The sequence below is a fragment of the Nipponia nippon genome, unplaced genomic scaffold (assembly GCF_047370975.1).
Source record: "Nipponia nippon isolate SJK-2023a ecotype South Korea unplaced genomic scaffold, ASM4737097v1 scaffold_11, whole genome shotgun sequence".
Lineage (NCBI taxonomy): Eukaryota > Metazoa > Chordata > Aves > Pelecaniformes > Threskiornithidae > Nipponia > Nipponia nippon.
The window spans coordinates 19227155-19243106 of record NW_028262302.1 but is presented as its reverse complement, the minus strand read 5'-3'; the positions used below and the strand labels follow the sequence as shown (position 1 = coordinate 19243106).

At 49.6% G+C, this 15952-nt stretch overlaps 1 long non-coding RNA gene across 1 annotated transcript in view; it reads right to left on the bottom strand.

Moving 5' to 3' along the window:
* LOC148056852 (uncharacterized) overlaps nucleotides 1-13328 on the bottom strand; it is a 34645-nt gene extending 21317 nt beyond the window's left edge. The window contains exons 1-2 of the long non-coding RNA XR_015702321.1: nucleotides 13218-13328; nucleotides 3663-3748 (exon numbers count right to left, since the gene is read on the bottom strand). This is a non-coding gene — a long non-coding RNA (uncharacterized LOC148056852). The remainder of the gene's footprint in view (nucleotides 1-3662; nucleotides 3749-13217) is intronic.
* Between the last annotated feature and the right edge of the window lie 2624 nt (nucleotides 13329-15952).

The window sequence follows — 15952 nt, the reverse complement described above, 5'->3', positions numbered from 1 at the left end:
CTGTAAGGAGCACTGAGGATGTAATTTGCTACTGTTTCAGCTATTCATGTTGAGAGAAAGAACTTTAATTGTTTTGGCGGGGAACACTGCTGTGTAGACTGAAATGGGAGAAAGAATGTAAACAAAGGGCAACGATCAATTGCTGTGTTATCGTAGCTTGTAGAAATGTCTTGTGGGTCATGGCAGGGACTTTTGACAGACATCGTTCTATTTAATATCTCTATGGTAATCTCAAAGCAGAGGTAAACAGCAGAATAGCGAAATGTGCTGATGATACTAAACCAGGAAGGAATGCAAACAGGAGACAGCAGATAAATGATATCAAAGGACCGGCAGATATTAGAAAGCTGGGTACAAACTCACCCAAACCACTCACCAAAAAAAAAAAAAAAAAAAAAAAGAGGATATATTTGAATGTATGTGTCCTGGCCATCAATATGTTTCAAGATATAGTGGACAGCAGATCAGATGGGAGAGAGATGTGAATTTGCATAGCGATAAAGGCTATGCACATACAGACGTGTCATGAAGCAGGGAGGTCATAGTTCACATGTAAAGCTCTGTGTTATTACATTCAACTCTGTGTTCAATATTGCCAGCCACTGGCTGACTGGAAAGAGTTGGAAGAAATCCCACAACAATTGAAAGGCTGGAAAAATCACTTTGGGGGAAAGACTGAGGCTCAAACCCAGCATCTCATTAAGCATAGACTGAACGTGCATGAGCTGTGCTGCTGATTTACAACTCCCTTTATAGCCCTGCTAGGTGGCTTTAACAGAGGAACTACATATCAGCTTAAACGGTGCACATGTTTAAGCACTTCGTTAGACTGGAGCAGAAGGGGCTTGGGTAGACCTGCGAGGAAATGTGACAAAAGTCACATTTGGCCACTGAAAGGTGCATATTGGCTGCATCTAAATCAGCAGGCAGTCATGTCTTTCTGTAAGGCTGGGATGCTGCATTCTTATGCATGGAACAAAGGTCTGCAAAGGCTTAAACCAGCCAATATTATTTAACTGAAAGGGAGGAAGGCAGCAAACTCAGGCCTTTTGGGTGTATTTTTTTTAAGGTGAAAACTGGAAGACTGTCAGATGGTCTTTCAAGGGCAGTTCATATTGCTGGGGGCTTAGGATAGGTTTGAATAAAGCACTGGAGAATGCCTATAAAGCATAGCTTTATGTCTTTACATTGGAAGGCTGGGAGTTCTTCCCTATTCCAAGAATTCCTGATCATATGGAGTCACCACAAAAGCTCCACAATTCAAGGTGGGAGGAATGGTTCCCTTCTGAGCTCTGAAATCATCTCTGCGACTGTTCATAAAAGAGTTCTTGTGAGGCTGAATTCCTGGTGCTGATTTTCAAACCAAGGAAAATTAATCTTTAAAGAATAGGGCTGTGAAATGCTGAACTGGGATCACAGATATGGTGGGAATATGTCTTCTGTGTAACCATTTATTGTGCTTATAACTGAGAATTATCTGAAGTAGAGAGCAGTTTGTTCTCTAAGAAAGAATGGCATTTGGGGGGAGTTAGTACTCGATTCCTTTTGAAAGTCAAGAGAAGGTGAATACCCAGCTCCTTAGACTCTTTTAAACATTGCCACAGACTGAGTGTGTTGTTTCTTTTTTTAATTTTGCTCAGAAATAGTAGAAAACAACTCTCTTCTGGAAAAAATTAACACTTCGGTGTCTCACTTAAATAATGATTCTAAACTTATAATGCAATTAGTATCACATGATTTTATAATTGGTATTAGCAAATCACTGTGTAAAAGAACATCTAATATTTAATTTTATCTTTTGGAAACTTAATAATGAAAATAAGTGTTGACTTTGGCAGGGATTTAGTCTTGGAAAGTTAGAATTTCATAAAACCCCTGCACAGATTATGAAAAAAGCAACAGGGAAGGACCAAGGGAATGACGACTAGGGTAGAGCTTCCCTTTACAAATCTTGATCAAACAAATACTTGAAAGCCATGTTTGTCATCACAGGGTGGAAGTCAGGATACAGGGTTAAATTATTCACATGAGTGAGTATCTACAGATCCTCCTCCTTTTTCTTCTTTCTCACTGCCCTTTATAGTCCAGTTTTATATTGCACTGCTTCATTCATTCCCTAGTGCTTTTTCTCTCCCGATAGGATGTCTCTGTAAGCTAGTTCAAGTGACTAACTTGCAACCTATTGCTCTCCTCATACAGTTCCTTAGTTCTAACATTCAGCATTCAGTCCCCTTTGGATGCTGGGTTGCTACAGCAGTTGTTAAAATTTTTATGTGTAGTACAGTACAAAAGCTACCAAAAGAGGGCAACATATGAGCCAACAATGAGAAACGTATCCTGACGAGTTTACGGTTGTGTATTTGTGACACCCTCCCCCCTTTCTTTTTGATAAAGCAAGAAATTCTAGCAGAGCTGGTCAGGAAGCAGAATTTCCATTCTATAGGAAATTCCAACACTTGGGAAAAATGTGAAGGTGCTAAGTTTTCACAAATTGAAAATTCAGAGAAAATATATTTGGCATGATGGAAGTGTTCCATAAATGTCAAATCATTCTCACACCAGAAAGCCCAAAAGCTATAATGACATTAAAATATTCAATTTAATAGGAAAAACGTTAAATATATGAATGCTATAAGGTTCAAAAAATAAATTAAACAGAACGAGGAACACTTAAATGGGAAAACAATACTTTAAATATTATTGAATGTAAATACTATTTTAATTTGTCTCCATTAAAAATGTTGTCAAACTAAGTATGCTCTCAAAAAAGCATGCTGATTGAGACCAAGTTGTATTTTCTGAAAGAGTATGTTTCCTCTGAACATTGTTTAATTACGTTTTCTCTCGGTGAAATGCCTGAGAGAATTTCAGAATACTCTTAATAATCCTGCGAAAGACTAAGGTAAATTGGCCACATTCCAGGGCTGCCCCCGACGCTGTGCTTGTGGAGCTAGACAAAGCGCCATACCAAACGCCAGGCACGTGAGCTCAAGAGCCGGTATACCCGGGACAACACCGAATGTGCACTCATTGGCAAACAGTTTATTATAAACAAAGGTTTTTTTCAAAGTATTCAATAGTACTCCAAGGAGTTAGACAGTCTTGAACACATGCCAGCATGGCAATGGATACAGTAAGCAAATATAATCTACCTCACTTAGGGTAAATATTTGGCTACAAATGTATTGAGAGCTCTTTAATTCTTTGTACACTTCTATGATGAGAACCAGAGGAAAGGCAGTGGAGATGTAAAGACTGGAGGGTGATTTTTTTCTTATCAGCTGCCCAGATAGGCTAGCTGCCAGTCAAATTAAAAACCTCACTGGAGGAAATGAATGAAGGCCTGTAGGTGTAGAAATCTGCTGTTTATACAGCTGCACCAAGTTCTGCTAATGATCAACCAAAATCGGCCAAGTCTTCACAGAGATATGCAAAATTCTGTGGCAGTGTCTGGGAGGTTGACTATGGAATTTAGAGCATCCTCAGGGTTGTTTGTTTCTTTTCTTTTCTATGTCTCATCTCTTTTTTCAGGACTAACTTCTGCTTTCTGCTTGCTTCTATTATGGCTTAAAGTGCTGGAAAGTGTCTGGGAAGGAGAGGGGGGAAGAACTATGATCTATCTGGAGGGCAATGAAACATTTGGAAAGTTTGAAAGTACTCACCCATCTCGAAGACAGGACGTTCTGCTTACAGGAGCAACACCTTATCTTCTCTCATTTATCCACGTCCTGCTTTTGCATCTGTATTTCTGTGGATTCCAAAAGAAGGAAAGATTTATTCTTCCTAGCCAGAAACAAGGAGAGGTTTCTGTCTGGAGGGTTTCTCCATTGTCTGATCTATCACATGAACAATGACTTCACATCGTTCACCTGATGAAGGGCTGCAGAACCACAGGGTATCAAATAAGATGTTCAGTATAGGAATGACAGCTGTGCACATTGTCTGTGTGGCTGGATTGAATGTATCGACTCTAATCACAGTGTTTTCAGACAGCTCCTGTATTCTGGATATGCAGGAAGCTATTTATACTCATCTGCTTGGCCTTCATGTCTTGTACTGCTCATCTATTTTTGATTAATGTCTTGATACTCCCTCCCAGGCAACGATGCTACTTTTGGGAGACAAGTGAGGAACAGTTATGGAATATAATACATGTATTTTAATGGCACTGGGAGGTGTGGTTCATTATCCAGTTGTTTTTATTTGTAGGGAAAAGGTAAATTGCATCCTTAAATAGCCTTGCCTCATGGGTATGAGCTTACGCATGTCTGACTGACATGTCATGTTGCCACTTTACCCAGCAGCCCAGTGACTGGTGTTTATTCAGGAAAGAATCAGCCCATGCACACAGGCAGACTGATTCTCACAAGCGGTTCTGTGTATGCCTTTGCTTCTCGTCTTCTGCCAAATTCAAGCCTAAATTCTAGGAAGCAACAATAACACTAACAGGAGTCATGTCAGACTTGAAGGCAATTGCTTTAGCTCTGTGAACATAAAACGGACTTCTCTTTCTTCCTTAGAAGTGATTTTTAAGCATGCCTTGGCTTCTCTGAGCTAGCATAGTTTTACCCTGCGAGTCAGGTTATGAAGAGGATCTGTTACCCCCTTTGCAGATGTGGTATGTGAGCCTAGTTACATCACATTTCGAGGCAGATGGATCTCCGAAGGGAACTGCAGTATCCAATCCTGTGCTTTCTACCCCTTGCTATTGATTCTTGTGGTTAGTCTGTTTCTGATTTTATTTCTCTGTGTAGTTTAAGGGCAAGTCTGTGGTTTGCCCCATGTGCCCAAGCGAGGGAGCAAGGGTGCAGAAGACTGCCTGAAAATAAATAAATCAGAAACAGATAGACTAATTACAAGGACAAATGCCAAGGGTTGGAGAACACACAGCAACCTCGTGTTCAGATACGCCTGTCCCATTGGAGGAGAGACGGATGTTTCACCATGTGATGTAACTTGTACCACATCGGAGAAGGGAGCCAGCGCGTCCTCTTCCTCGCCTGGCTGAGCAAAACCCTCTCGTGTGGTTTGCCCACACGGCATGTCCCAGCATGGGGAGGAACAGCTTCCCTGAGGTAGGGGTGGGGAGGAGCAAGGCTGGGAAATGAGAGGCTGCTCTCGCCTCTCCAGTGCCTGCCCCGAGAGCCAGTGGGGCTAAGCTGACACAAGGAAGGATGTAATCTACTCCTGGTTGTTTTATGCTCAAAGCACATTACTTCCTTCCATGGAATAAGAGGATAGTCATGGATGTCGTCATGACTCATGGTCTCCTGGGGCAGCACGGGTCTGTGCCATGCCTATAATCAAATGACCCAGGGGGTGAATTAGGAAGGCTTTTGATGTCATTCTCTGAGCGCTGCACCACAGGAGACAAAGACTTCTTAATGTAACGTCAGGCTATCTCTTAAACATAACCATGAAACTAACTTTGACTTGCCAGCAGCTGGTACAGGCAGTGGCCTCCCTACACCACTCCGGCACTTAGCATAAGAAATGTCATTATGTGGGTGGATTAGGCAGAACCTGTCAAAGTTGTGTGCATGTTCTTTGGCTGCGTTTCCTTCCCTGGGCTAATAATGCTGAGGAGATGGGGAGTGGGTTGACACATTTTCTGGCATGTGTCACGCAACCCAGTGAAGTGGAGGACATGTCAGCCACAAGACTTTTCTGCTTTAGTAAGTCGCAGGCAGAAGTGACATGCTGCAGCGGCTAGCAGCCTTAATCCTCTATGTATTCACACTGCTAGCGCCTTCATCATGGTTTCAGTGCTTCTCCAGGGCTCTCTGATGGAGCCAGAGGTATGTCTGGAGGAAAGGGTAAGGAAATGTATCCAGACAAATATTGTTTAAACTCAGGGAAGCAGCAGTAGACAGAGGTGTTTGCATAACATGTTACCTACAGGCCCCGAAGAGCTTTACAAGTTGACTGACATGATCTCCATAAGAACCACTGAAATTGGCACTGATATACAGGGGGAAATACTCAGTGGCTGTTTTGCAGTGTGCAAAAATGCTCCATACCCATTCAGCAGAGGATACAAAGAACACCTGTACCTGATAAGAAGAGATTTTTAGGACAGAAGATGCTAAAGAAAGATAACTGGAGGCTGATGAAATTTAGGACAGTTACTGTCGCTGGATGTGAGGGTAGTTGATACGAGTATTGGGGTGAGGGAACTTCCCAAGGTCCAGCACAATCTCAAGGCAAATTGTTCTCAGGGGAACAGGGAAGAGTGTGTATTCATTCTCACAGAGAAGCCTGGTTTTGCACAGCTCCCTGCTTAAAGTCTGTGCTGAGGAGATGCAGTTTAGTCCCTGGGCTGGGGCAATATGCCAGGTGGGTTCCTCACAAATCACCATCAGAGTAGCAGAAGATGGTATGAGCATGTCTACCCAGCATGACTGAAATGCCATCTCCTGTCCCTGCCAGCATGTTGCAGGCTGTGTTCTGTTGTTGGGAAAAGGCATATCGGCTGGCTGTCAGCTGCATGCCACAAAACACACAGGTCATAGGTCTGATGTGACTTATAGCAGGGACAGCACCTAATTCACTGGGAAGAGTTACTGCACTGTGTTTTCCCTGTAGCTCGTAATTAACAACAACAACAAAAAAGGTCCAGCAGCTTCTGCAAGTAAGTACAGGTGACCGACAACTGCTACTCTGTTGTAGCATCTGTAGCATCTCAGGTCAAGAACTGCCATCCCCAGGTGCCATGTTCTGGTTCCCTGTAAAACTGAAGAGCAGTAGTTGCATAAGAACATAAGTGGTGAAAATACAGCTTGGCAGGCACGGAGCAAGCCTATGTGGACAGGGGAACTGCACAACAGCCCCACAGGGAGGGGGCTGCCTCCTCCCTTCACTTGCTGGTGTTGAGCCACAGCATGGGATTGTAGTAAGGGTAACAGAAACTGCCCAGTAGCTACGCCTCCCACAAACACACATCATCTCTCCCGATGTGGGTGCTGCCCCTGCGTCAGACACAGCTAGTTAGCCAGTCAGTCAGCTTGTGCCTTGTATGCGGGGCTGAGGAGCTGGACCGGAGCTTAAGGGACTGCACTGGGATGCTCTGAGTTGCCAATTCTGCCATCGGGGAGGAAGAGACAGAGGATAATGCTGAGATGGGAGAGGACTCTGCCCATTATTTTGTGCTTGCCTGCACCGCTTGACATTTGTGTGACGTTCAGACAACCTGCATCAACATGATGCCTGACACAGAATTTGTGTTGTCCCGTGATCAGCGTGACCCAGCTCAGATTGCCAGATAACGTCACATCTCCAGTTGTGTAACACCACCATGTTCTCTAGATCCCAGGCCTGCAATCATTATTGAGCTGGCTGTTTGTGCACTGGGGAGGGAATTCAAATATTGTTAATCAGTGGAAATGTTAGCTACGTGTTCTTTGTTGGGAGTAAAGCAACCCCATTCCTCATATGTCCACGTATTGAAAGTAGGAACTCATTGGAGAGAAAAAATATGTGCCAGGAGGGATAAAGGAAGAGCTTTCATCTGTCCATGAGTACATCATGTGCAGGGTACACAACAGCGTTTAGGTAGATACCAGAGTTTTGTAATTCAAGCATCACATAACTTTAAACAAAAAAAAATCCACTGCTGCCACGATATTGTTTTATTTGCAGCCAAATAAAAAATTAGGCTAAACTCTGCATGTTCATTTATTACTTTTATTTCCCCGCACCTTGTTTGTTTGCCTGCTTTCTTGCATGGTAATGTGTATGTTGTTTGGTTGCTTGTTTGTTTTTATTTGAAATAATTTTGCATGTAATTTTCTGAACTCTTGCAGAGCAGAGAGACTAGTGAATGTGTATGTTTATGCACCTTTGTCCATGTACAAAGGCTGATGGATAGCTAATAAAATGCACATCTCTGCAATCCTTTCATGCTTAAGATCCCCAAGCAGAAGTTGTGAGTATTGAAATAAAAGAGAACTGATCCAAAATGTACATATTTAGCTTAGATAATAGCAGCCCCCAGATATGTGCCTCTTTCTGCAGTTGGAAATCTGTCAGTTGAACAAAGAACAGGATATAGTCTGAATCAGGCTGTCCTAAAAGCTTTATGTGATAGACACACTTTATGGAGTTAGTTCCATTTCTCTCACATTTCAAAAGCAGACTCAGACCCTAATTATCAGGAGGACAAATTCCACAAAATCATTTTTTGTAGTCAAGGATCGCAATGTATTTTAAAAGTCAGAGTATATGTTAAAAGAATACAGTTTGTCCCAAGGCTTATGGTTCAGCTGTACAAAGCTTCTCCTTGTTCCTTCCATCTGAAAAATTATTCCTGAAAAGTCATTCTGCGTATGGATTTTTTGCTGTTTTTCAGGAAGAAAAAAATATAAATGAGCTGTAAAGCTCGTGTTGTTCTGAACTCCTCTCCTCTTTCACCGATGAGTTCATCAAACAAAATTCCACAAGAAACAAATGTTATTATGAGATTAGCAGAATGAGCGCCAGAGTTCAGACACTAAACATTTTTTTAAAAAACAGTGGGCTTAATGACGTGAAGGAAGTTGTAGTTTAAACATCAAGGTCAATTATTTCGTTAAATATTATTTAAAAGTTACTTGCCTTGAAACAAAACCAGAGCTATCCATTTCCCAAAAATGCAAACAGATTATTCTGCCCCTGTTTGTCAGCTTCACTAGATAACTTCTATTTGATCTTCAAATGAAAACAGTTTGTGTTTCAGATTTATACAACAGGCTGCCTCTAAAAAGAAAAAGATCTTAAGGTTGGACTGCTGTTTACTTTCCCTTCTAATCCTGTGAGAAGATTTGCATAAGAAAAGCAAGTAGATTGGAGTCTGGGTTTTTCTGTCTACATCGAAAGCATGAGGATCAGCCAGTCCTCTCCATGTATTCAGAAAGGAAACGATTGCTTTTGTCAGTCAGTCAGGTGAGCAGGAAACCTTTCAGTAAGTTCAGCAAGATTCCTCTAAAAGTAACAGGGGTTACTGATCAAGACTAGATGGAGCTTAATTAAATAATTATGAGAGTCAAACACTGAGAGTCTAAAACCTAAACCCCCCAGTTCCGGTATGTTTCCTGATACTGTATGCTTAGCTTTAAAACAACATCCAGAATTGGTATTTCCTGGACCATGTAAAGCAGCCTCTTGTATTTGCAGGTAGCCTTCTCACCATCCCTAACAGCTTCGGTCTCATTTGGGACCTGAGGGAGCAGAGGAGTGCTGGGTGGCGATGTGAGCTCTGGGTGTCACCCAGCTCCAGGTGTGACTGACCCCTGGAGCAAACCAGTTAACTGCTGTAGAATGGGAATACGGACTCGTACCCACAAGAGTGTTGTGAAGCAGCATAGTTTAATGTGTGCAACGTACTTGGAGATTCTTTTGGTGTATAGAAGGGCAAATTATTATTTTATAGGAAGAGGATTAGAAAGGATGTTTTGGATCATGGGGTCAAGTCTCTTGCTGTGGGTGGTAACCACATCTCAGGAGCTGGTTCACAAACCAGTCAAATTCCATCTTCCAGCTGCTTTGATGCCTTCCTGCCTGCGGAAGGCCTTTCTGGGTCCTCAGCACTCTGGTGGGGTGAAGGTGCTTTTCTGTTTCCAGCTTGAATCCCTTCCTGGACAGTTTGTATCAATCCTTTCTCTTATAATTATTTTATTCGGGGGGAGGGGAGGAAAACTGTCTCATAATTTTAAGATTAATTTGAATTTTCCTCTGAGCCCCAGACACCTGGTGGAAAGACGCCAGCAATGCTGTAGGCTGGTTCGATGTACCAATGAAAATAAAATTAAATTAAAAAAAAACCAAACAACTGAGTAAGAAAAGCGCCATTCTTAGAAAGCCTCCAGCCTTCCAGCTAGAGCACAAACAGCTTCTTATTTGGGACTCTTCTCGGGTAAATCAACAGCCCCGGGGCGAAGGGGCTGCAGCTCCTGTGGTCTCGCACAAACCCGGACCCTCCCGGGGCGGGGGGGACACAGGGGAGGAAGGGAGGAAAAGGGGGGGGAGAGGGGAACCACCTCAAACCACGGCTGAGACCTCGCCCGAGGGGGGCCGACGCTCCGCTGGGGCGAACCGGCGCGGAGAAACCCGCCCCGGGACCCAGGTCCCTGCCCGCCCCGCCGGGGCTCAGCTCCGCGCTGCCTGCCCGCCCCGCCGGGGCTCTGCCCGCTCCCTGCCCGCCCCGCCGGGGCTCTGCCCCGTCTCTGCCCGCCCCGTCGGTGCTCAGCCCCGCACCCCCGGGCTCCCGCCGCCGGGAGGCAGCGCGAGGCGGCCGGGCTGCAGCCGGGCTCGGCGGGGAGGCCGATCTCCGTTTTTCCCCTTGGCTCGGGTTTCCCCCTGCCGAGGGAACAGGCGCCTTTGCTGGAGCTGCGTTCCCCAGGGCCGGGGGTGATTTTTCGTTTGTTTGGTTTCTGACCTTCTTCCTCCGCTGTCTCCCGCAGGCCGTCCTGGCCCCGCACCGGCGGCCCCGAGGGCGGGCGGGCAGCGCGCTGCCGCCTGCCCCCGGGCGAGCCCTGGACACGAAGAGGAGCAGCCTGCGGGGTTGAAACGATGGCGAGCGGGAGGGATTCGGGGGCGCTTCCCCCTCCCCGGGGTGGGGGACAGAGGCAGCCGGTCCGTGTCCCCCGGCGGCCTGTGCCCCCGCTTCCCACGGGTGAAGGCGGTGCGCGTACCCCGTGGACAGGCGCTGCGGCAGCAGCTCTCTGCCCCCGCGCGGGGCACGGGCTGCAGCGGAGGGGCGCGGGCCCGGGGGGCCATCGGGAAATGCCACCTCCAGCCCTCGACCGAAGAGCTTCCAGTCCGCGGCTGCGCTCGGCCCGACGGGGGAGCAAACAGCCCCCCCATTCCCCCAAACACCTACCCCTCCCAACCCCCAAGCCCAGTAAGGCTGAAGCAACAACCACCAAACGCCCTCGAAAAGCCCCGGCCGAAGCTCGGCACCCCCAAAGAAAACTAAAAACCAAAAAGCGAAGGAGGCAACAGCACCCCCAACAAGCACCCTCGAAACGGCGGGGCGAGCCGAGGCTCCCCGCCAGCCCCGGCGCAGCGCTCCCAGCCCGGGGAGCCACCCTCGCCCTCCACCACCATCTGCTGGTTCCTTATTCCTACGGACTCAAGCAGATTCCCCAAATGATAACGGGGGCGGGATGGGGTTTAACCCCCGAGCCCAATTACGGTGAAACCACGAGAAAACAGACGCAGGTGAAGGGGAGAGAGCGCGCTCGCCGCAGTGAGCGCTGCCGCAAAACGTGCGGGGGGCCGGGGCACAGCGGCGGGCAGCAACGGGAGAGCCTCGCCCGAGGGCTCCCGGGGCGGAGAGGGGAGCCGGGGAAGCGGGGCTTTCCCCGGGGAGGGGGGCGGCGGTGGCCGGGACACCACTTCGCAGCGCTGCCCGCCGCCGCGCACCTTCCGCCCCCGCGCAGCTCCGCCGGGACCCGCGCGGCTTTTACACGGGCGATCGCGCCTGGCCGGTCGCACCGAGCGGGAGCCTTTCCGGGAACAGGCTACCGAGAGCTGAGCAGCGGGGAGCGGGGGGGCGGGGGATGAAATAAAAGGCTAAAGAAACAGCGCGATTTTGGGACCGGGACCAAATCCTAACGTGTTACATAAAAGCCACGGGCGGTTCTTATCAGCAAGCCCGGCCTGAAGAGGAACAATCCCCAGGAGCGGCTCCAAACCAACCCTGTTAAAGGAACAATTGTGAAATGCCAACTTCCCACCAGAGTATGAACAGCAGGAGCCGGGCATGTCCTGTCTGTAACTGGGCTTCTGACAACCAACAGAGAGAGGGGAAGGGGCGGGGGGGGATCCTCTCTTGACAAGATTTATCAAGAAACATTTAACTGGGCTTTAATCATATTAGCAAGAGCCCAATTAGGGCTGAGAGTGAAGCGAGGCGGCCGGCGGGCTGGGGAGAGGAGGAGGAGCAAGCGATGGAGTCACTCGAGGATAAAGTCCTTTCATCAGGCTGCGCTCTCGGCAAGCAGAGGAGTGCGAATAATCAGTGCCCTTCACTGGGGGGACGGGGGAGGGAGCGGGCGGGGAATGTGTGTAAAGGGTCATTAAGGCCAGGCAGAAGGGGTTTTTTGTTGTTGTTGTTTTTAATTATGACGGCTATTAAGGTGTTGTCTCTGGGCTCTCTCGGGTGCTGTTCTCAGGGACGGAGCGGGGAAGAAGCGAAGGGGCCCGGCGGCACCTGCTGCACCGCGACGACCTGCTCGGGGTGTGCGGACAGGGCTCTCCCTCCGGGGCAAAGAGGGGCTGCGTCCCTCCCACCCCCATCACCTCCCCGAGGGACGATTTCCTTAAAAGCCCTTTCCCGGGTCGCCTCTTCCTGACTCCGAGCGCTGCCCCGGCGGCATCCCGCCTCCCAGCGCGGCTGCTCGGGGGTGCAGGGCCCGGGGCGGGCGTGCAGCGCAGCCCCCGCCGGCCGCCAGCCCGGTAGCCAGGGCTCGCCGAAAGCCCCGGGAGAAGCGCGGCGCTGGGCCCACCGGGGACGGGGGCAGAGGGTGTCCTCCTGGGGTTCAAACTTTCCTTGCTTTCGCGTGGGCAACCTGCCCCGTCCTTAGGGACTCGCCCGCTTCAGCTGTCGGGGATGGGGAGAGCGGACAGTAAAGAAATAAAGAAATACTAAAGATGACAGGTGGGAGCAAAGGGGGACGCTGGCGATGACCCCCCTCCCCCCCCCCCCCCCCGCCGTTACCCCACCTCGGGACACGCCGGCGGCAGCGGCGCTGGGCGCGGCGGGGAGCGGAGGCGGCCGTGACCCTGCCCGCGGCTTTCGAGACATCGCCGGCCGCTGCCAGCAGCTGCCCCGGTTTCCTGCCACTCCCCGCGGCCCGGAGCGGGGAGATAAAGCTGCTGGGCAACCGCACACCTTTCGCCCCAGAGGAGCCGGATCTTTGCACCGCGGGGCAGAGGATGCTGTTGGTTTATTTTTTTAACAGGGCAGGGCCGGGAGGGGTGCTTGCCATTCGCACCGTTGAGCATCCCCGCTGTCGGGAGCGATCCCCCCCGCCTCCCGGCGCGGAGGGGCTCTCGCCCCCCCTCCTGCCTCCTCGAGGCGGCAGGCCCGGCCGCCCCGACCCCCCCCCCCTCCCCGCGCCCCGGGCCGCCGCAGCCGCCTCCTCGGGGACGGGCGGCCCGGAGGGCAGCGCCTCCCCCACCCCCCGTACCCTTTTTGTGACCGTGCCCCCGCCGCACCTTCCCTGCCCCACGCTTACCTTGCCGGCCCGGCCGCCGAGGGGCTCGCCCCCCCGCCCCCGCCCCCCGCCCCGGCTCCGCCATCCCCGCCGAAGGGGTGCCGCACGCCGCCGCGCCGGCAGAGCCCCGGCTCTCGCCTTGCGCGCACTCGGCTGGCGCTGGCAGCCCCGCCGGGTTCATCCGAGGACAGCAGCGGCTCCGCGCCGCGGCTCGTCTGGCTGCCAACGCCGCGGCGAGGCTGACGCTGCCGCGGCCGGGGGGTGACTCACGGCGGCCGCCGGGTAGCGGATCCGCCAGGGAAGCGGGGAGCGGGCACGTCGCGGCCGCTCCTCGTCCCCTTCCCCGGGCACCGCCGCCCCTCTCACGCGTGTCCTGTCCCCCCCCCGCCCCCCCCCCCCCCCGGCCCCCTCTGCGCCTGCAAAGTGGAATAAACGCCCGGTTTCCCGGCAAATATTCACCCTTCCGACACCGAAAGGGAGGCCGCCCCCCCCTCCTTGCCGGGCCGGCACCCCCGTCGGAGGCGGGACGGGGTCCGGCCCCGCGGCCGGCAGCGCTCCCGGCGGCGCCCGCCCCCAACGTAAGTGACCGTCGGGGCCGGGAGGGGGTGGCCGTCCCTTGTGTCCCTGCCCCGGGGCATGTGGCCGGAGGGGCTGCGCCCAGGCGCCGAGGGCGAGACCCGCGGGCTGGTTTGGGAGGACGGGCCCGGGCTGACGCCGGCCGTGGCCCCGAGCTCGGCCCGGCGGGGCTCAGCCGAGCTGGGCGCCCGCCCCGGCGGCATTCATCCGGGCAAGGGCACACACAGCCCAGAGCCAGCTGAACGGCGGGGCGGGGAGGGAGAGGGGGGCTCAGACCTGGAAAGGGACCCGGAGTCAGAGTGCCAGGGAGCATCGGTGTGATGCGCCACTGATGGTGGGCCCTGGTTAGCAAACAAGCTGCAGGGTTTTAGCTGCATGTGGTTTCCATGGAGTCCTGGTGGCACATCCCAGCTAGAACGTAGGGCAGATGTCTTCATGGGGAGCGTGCAACGGGTCTCCTGCTTCTGCTCAGAGGTCCCAGGTGGAGCCTTTATGCTGCATAGTTCAGCACCGACAGTGCCTTTGAGAAACATGCTTCGTGCATGGCATCCTTCTGAAACAGATTTTTGAAGTGAAGCTGTGGCAACGTACATCTTCCAGTCCACCCTATCGGTTGGATGCACAGATTTAAAAGCAGTGGCTGCCTAAAATTAAGAGATTATTAAAAGCTCGTTTGTTAAGAAACTCAAGCCACGAGGGTAATGGGAATGAGTAGTACGTTCTCTGGGTACACGGTCAAGTTTTGGATGTAGGAAGAAGGCATGACTGGGCCTGTACTTAAAAATACTCCGAAGCTACTTGTCAGAAATGTGCTAAAATGATAAGCTGTGGACTTACGGACAGGGGTTATGTTGTCAGTGCTTCAACCTTAAGTTCATTTTTAAGTCCAAATTTCAGTCCTTTGAGAAAAGAGAGTAGGAGGAGGAAGAGACTATTATAATAGAAATGCTGACATTGCTAACCCTGGCGGTGTGAATTCACTACTATAATAAGACCTCAGCTAGCAGCCCAGTTCCAAAGAGGTGATGTTATCCAGTAATAATGTAATCAGTTTGTTGGCTGTAACATAGGAAACTGGGAATTGGTCTATTTTATTGTTATTTTTGGCCAAAATTAAAAAAGATAAAAATCTATAAGATGCCAGGATCGAGGCAGGAGAGCTACCTCTGCTATTTAAAATAATAGAACAGAGTTCTTAGTGAATATTTTTCACTTCAATGCAGTTTTACAAAAGCATATTTAAAAAGGGACGGCTAGTGAGAATGCAAGCTTTCAAGCTAGGGATTGGAGGATGGAAAGGCCCAAGGGTGGAACATTGTTAAAAGTTTTCAGAGAGGTCCCCAAAGCACAATGTTCACTTTACAAAATAGAAGTTTTCTCCTGGGTAATCGCTGAATGAGTTCGCGTTGATTTGCAGCTGCAAATTTAAAGGAAAAAGAAGGAAAGAAAAGAAATGAAAAAGACAAATGCCCTGTTAGTAATTTAGAATTATGCTGCAACCATTAAGAAAATTGCATCAGATATATGAAAAATTGGAATTGACCGCTTAAGCTTTTGAGTTTATATATTCAGTATTCTCCAGCCCTCACATCTTTCTTTTGATAATTATTTTTAAAGAATAAGCATTCTGACAATTTTCTAGGCAGCTTTCTCTCAAATTAGAAATAACAGCATAAGTGAATTAACTTGTAAGGCGTATGTATCAGTGAAACCTTATCGGTGAAGTCTTCCATAGGAAGTTAGTCAGTGATGTTAGTGAGGTCAGAATGTCACCCGCTGTGGAGGTAGTATTGTTGCAGAAAATTATATGGACAGGGACAGCCCGTATTATCCCTCCAGTTCAGGTTTAGATTTTGCTGTTGCTCTCGATGGTGTTCCGTACGTTTAACCCGATCCAAAATTCACCGAGATCAATGGGACTCTTTGGGTTGGGGTCATGAATTCTTTGAAGGATCAAGTCTGAAGTTTCTTCATGTTGCTAGGAAGCCCAGCAGTATCAGGACCAAGCTATGTGAAAGTATGTGAAGACAATTAAAACAAAGTAATGAGTATAGCCGAATCCTAACTGTCCATTTTAACAGAGTGCCTTGTAAATAACAGAACCCTACAAGAATACCTGGGTGTGTCTAAGTCAACCCGTTCTGGAAATCCTATGATATGCAGCTGCAGAAACTACACAA